Raw genomic sequence first — 5,727 nt, 5'->3', positions numbered from 1 at the left:
TATCGCCTAGCTCATCCGTCCCTTTCCACAAAAACCATTTGCATATCAGCCCTCATTTTAATAGCCATGAACTAAACCGACCAATTGGGGTAAAAGGTGTATCAGTAACACAGGACACAATGGGGGAGGGGCTATATAGCATTGTTCATAATGTAATCCTTTACAAATAAAGGAGTAATCATTTGTGTACCTCACCACCACAGACACCACGGAGTACTGCACAGCTGTTGTTTCCACATGAATATTTGATAACAAGTAACAGTACGCCTGTATCAATATGGGAATATTCATACAAAAGACTGGGGTTGGTAGACAACTAACATCAATCTCCTCAACATTTTTCACACCATATTTTTTATTCATTCTTTCTTTCATTCATTTCTTTTTTTTTTACAGACCATCCCTCCCCCCCCCTCTCTCTCTCCTACATCCTCTTTTCCTTCATTGTTTTGCAGAGTTACTCCTTAATTTATTCCTTAAACTCTTCAATTAATTTCTCTTTCTATCTCTCTTTACAAATTCAATCACACATTCTCTTCAAAAACAGAACTTTTACACTTCTCATAAATTCACTCTTCTCATAAATTTAAAACCTGAATCACCAAACAGATATTGAAAAGACAAATCACTTCTAAACTTCTTCAAATACAATTTACTTCACAATACAAAGAAATTACAAAATATACTTCATGCATAATATGTTAACATAACATGAGAGATGCATGAATGCCGGACATAGCAACAACTTGAAGTGTCTACAGATTACACTGGAAATATTGTTCATATAAACATTACAGGTAGATAATTCCTCAATACCAGGTTCTCTGGAAAGTAAAATAAAAATTTCATTGGCTTTGTAAAATGGAAAAAAAATATATATAAAGATGTTGCCCAGAAGGAGCACGTTGACTGAATGTAATTTTATAGTTAGTTTCCTGATTGTTCCACGTTGTCCTTTTCAAGTACAAAGCCAAGTCAAGGATGTATAAATGGAGGGTAAAAAAAGATAGGAAATATGAAAAAGTACTGGTAGACCAATGTAATGTACATGTAGGACAATGGATGTATATATAGTCTTTTTTTAGTTTTTAATATTGAATATCACTGCAGAATGTGGTATTGTGTTAAAGATAAATGAAAGTAGTTGCAGTAAACACTGATTTCACAAGAAAGTCAGTAAAACCAGGCTTAATTGTCACTAAATCATCCAGGATCTAGATCTGGTACAGTTACATAAACTGAACTTTGTGAAATCTTGAAATCTACGCTGAAAAATGTTCACACTGAAGATCACCAACACAGATAAGCGCACGTGGGACAGTGTATTATTATTGCTTTGAATGTCGGCCCGACGCTTGACCCGAATCCTGTGCTTTTTTGCTAATTTCTCAGCAATTACACAATTTCTTCCAGAATCCTTTGGCACATATTTTTTATTTATACAAACAGACACTTTGGTGGTCATTTCATTGGATTCTGTACGAACTCATTTTGAAATCATTACCACAACTGGCATTTATCTTTAAGTGTAGTGTTTAAAATGCTCCTCCATATTTTTGTAATGTTTACTATACACGTACTACAAAAGTTTGCACAAAGTATCCAGTCAGCAAGCACACTCAAATTTGACACTTTACCATGTCTGAGGTCGAGACTAGAATAAAAACCTAAGCCGCCTCCTACATGAGTGAATCTAGTCTCACTACTTCAGACTCTGCATTGTGAGCTATGTGAAAAACCTAAGATTCATGCCAGCAGACTAGTGTCTGTCTATCACAGACTAGCATTTCTATCATAACGAATACTGTATTTCCAATCCAAGCGTGAGAGCAGGTATTGCCATGATCCATGCTTGAGCAGTACCTCTATCAGTTGGGATTTGATAACATATGTTTGAATTCACATGCTGCACAAAGAAAAACTGGACTCTTCAGACGATTTCATATCAAAAGCAAAAGACAGATTGATAGGCCTGGGCATACATGTACCAGTAGGTATTTCTTGAATGATTAATTTTTGCTTTGTTTCCCCTTTTACATAAAGATACAGTACAGTACACATCTGCAGCTTACATCAGTATTTGCTTCTAAAAATTGTCTCTTTGCTCAAAGATAAGATTCCTTGAAGGTGCATGGTACATAATTTTCTTTCTGTATACAAATTCTTCAAAATGCGTTGCAAGTATTGAAATGCACTGGGCACCATGTTTAAATTCTATTTCTTTCCAACAATAACAACAAAATTGGTCATTGTTTATTGATTAACTTATATGTATCTGGATGTAAAAGAGGCCGAGGGTGAATACCAGCAAATAATTTTCTAGAATACCAACAACTTTAGGACCTTTCCTGGGGACCTCGTAAAGCCTAATACCAAAGCAGCTTCCTAGCATTCCCCTTTATTTTGTCTACATGTATGGTGAAAAGCGAGGATTAGTGATTTGAGGTACATGTATTTGTGGGATTAATTAATAAAAATAATAATAGTATGTCCATATATACCATGTGAGTAAAAAAAACTTGACACCTGACGAATCCCCAATTTCAGGAAAAAATATTTTATGAACACATAATTATCATATGGCCTGAAACTGAAAGAATATCTTCTCCTCAGAATAATTTGATACCATGTTTAATTTTAAATGTGGTATGTGTTAACGCTTGGATAATCAGGAGGTATTTTTTACCCTGATGTAATATTCGATTTGCGCCAAAGCAATGCATGGCTGCAACGAATGAATCCAGATGCCACTGGTGTCATAATCCTACATGAGTTAGTAAAATATTTGCAAACCTATTCCAAATTAAATTAACTTGAGAATTGTACTAAAAAGTGTTTAATCAAACGATTATAAGTGTTAATTATTGAAAAGGTAATTTGTAATGGATTTTAATGCAACCCTTGACATCATTGACATCTCGTTTCATTAATTGGAGTCATGCCTTACTTTGGTTTGGCGCAAGTCAAAATTTACATCACTGCAAAGAATACCCACTAATTATCCAAGCGTGAAGTCATACCACATAAATATTGTATCAAATTATTTGAGAGAACATACTCTTTCTGGCTAAATATAATGATTATGAGCTCATGTCATATTTTTTCCTTAAATTATGGATTTGTAAGGTGTCAAGTTTTGTGTGTGACTCACATGGTAAATAGCGCTGTTACTATAAAAATACACTCAACTGCGCTTAATACTTGTTAAATTTCTACCCCAGCGGTAGCTGAGCTGCAATTTCAGCACTATTAAAAGCATTCAAGAAATAAGTCCTACTGGGTACCCATTCACCTCACCTGGGTCGAGTGCAGCACAATGTGGATCAATTTCATGCTCAAGGAAAATACGCCATGACATGGATTCAAACTCGAGACCCTCTTTTAAAGTCCAATGACTACCCACTATGCCAGAATTCTCCAAATGACACTAATATACAAATAAAAGACTAGATGTACAGCAATGTCTGGTATAGAGACTACACTTGAGCTTGGTTGCTTTTTTTTTTACAAGTAATGACCAAATGTCATGGAAAAGTTCTCTGCACACATTAGTAATGTCATAATGATTGATGACCTTGTTTTGTTCTGAAATCAGCAAGAAATGCTTTACCAGACAAACTGTATTTAATGGTAAAGTATGGTACTGGATCATATAACCAAACACTTTTCATGAATTCAATCATATCAAACACATTATTCTCAAAGAATCCACCAACTTTCACCATAAATACACAAATACCTACAAAACATAAATTTGTAAAAATTTTGCCAAAAATTGTTTTTCCTTTTTTGGCAATATCAGTTTCCAATCGGACCCCTCTTCGCATGTGAAATATTTTGGTCACTTGAAAATGGTATCCGAACGTGTGTTTTCTATGGGAAAATTTGAGAAAACAACATAATCAACTGATGACCATATTTTATCATTTTGAGATGTAGAGACTTGAAAATGTGTTTTTGACCACTTTTCATCATCAAGTTCCCTTGGGAAGGATGTTGCAAAGTTTTTGATGCGCGCATTCAGTAATACCAGGCCGGTCGGTAATACAATCACTCACTATACCTAAATGTTATTTCTATTCACTGTTTTTATTACTCAATAACCAATAAACAAGCTTAATATGGACCTCCTGAAATCATCAAGAGGAATAGGCCATATCAGAAATATGACATAATTTGTAGATTGCAAGATCACTGTTCATATTAAGTAAAAATGTCATAGACATATCAAACAGGTGTTGTACCTCCAATTCATTATTCAGCAATGTACAGAAATGTTTGCTTTTGACAAATTCATATTTTAATGAACATATCACAATGTTTGCAGCTACCGTATTCATCATACTTGATGTAAAGCGGTTTTCACAACTGATCGTAGGACTATTTGTGATCTTTGGGATCATGTGCAAAAGACATAGAATGGTTGCAAACTGTTGCACGGCCAATAGTGAAAGAGGCTTTACCCTAATCATAATCCATACAAACCCCAGAAGCTCAAATTCAGGCAAATTCATTGTTTTCTTTCCAGGATAAACAGAACTGACCCTTAAGTAGCATGCGGAATAAATTTTAAAAAAAAATGAAAGCATGGCATATAGTAAAGAAGTATCAATCTCGCGTTTCGTATTACCCTTATTTGCGTTCTGCCTTACCAGCTGTTGTACATGCAGTTAGTAATTACACATTCGTCCACATGGATACATTCCATAAAAAGTCTTGATAATTGTAAAAGGATTTTGTACACTTCACAATGCTCTGATATGCTTTTCACACTGCTCATATTTTCCTTAACCCCGGGAAATTGATGGTTCTAAGGGGGGTCATAGCCCCACTAATTTCCCGGGGTTAAAGGGATGGTCCGGGCTGAAAGTATTTATAGCTTAATAAATAGAGTAGAATTCACTGAGCAAAATGCCGAAAATTTCATCAAAATCGGATAACAAATTACAAAGTTATTGAATTTTTAAGTTAAGCAATATTTTGTGAAAACAGTTGTCATGAATATTCATTAGGTGGGCTGATGATGTCACATCCCCTCTTGTTCTTTTGTATTTTATTATATGAAATTAGGTTTATTCAATTTTTTTCCTCCAAGAACTATAAAAATTGGATTGACAACTGATTTAGTGCATTAGATATTCATTGCTGCTTCTTATTTCATTATAAGGGAGATATATTATTCACACAAGTATGAAATAATGAAAAAATAATGATTTTATGTAACAACATAAGAAAACGGAAAGTGGAGATGTGACATCATCAGCCCACTTAATGAATATTCATGACAACTGTTTTCACAAAATATTGCTAAACTTTAAACTTCAATAACTTTATTATTTGTTATCCGATTTTGATGAAATTTTCGGCATTTTGTTCAGTAAATTCTACTCTATGTATTAAGATATAAATATTTTCAGCCTGGACCATCCCTTTAAGCTTAGCAACTTCGTTTTCACACGTTTAAGCAAGGTGGGCTAGCACAGTAATTAGTATGGTACTACCTGGCCCTGCAAAAAAGCAGGGTTAGCCGGCTAATTGTGGTGCTAAGAGATGCAGTGTGAAACGAAACCGGGCTGAGGAAGAGTGGGGCTAAGCATTAGCCAATCACAGAAGTCGAAATTGCACTTTAATCACGCTCTGTGTGGCAAAATGGGTTAAGAAAGACAGTGTGAAACCAAAAAAAGATAGTATGGGGTTAGAAGGATAGTCCGGGGTTAAGGATAGTAT

This window comes from Lytechinus pictus, chromosome 12 (assembly GCF_037042905.1).
Source record: "Lytechinus pictus isolate F3 Inbred chromosome 12, Lp3.0, whole genome shotgun sequence".
NCBI classification, from domain to species: domain Eukaryota; kingdom Metazoa; phylum Echinodermata; class Echinoidea; order Temnopleuroida; family Toxopneustidae; genus Lytechinus; species Lytechinus pictus.
Note: the sequence above shows the minus strand (reverse complement) of the source record.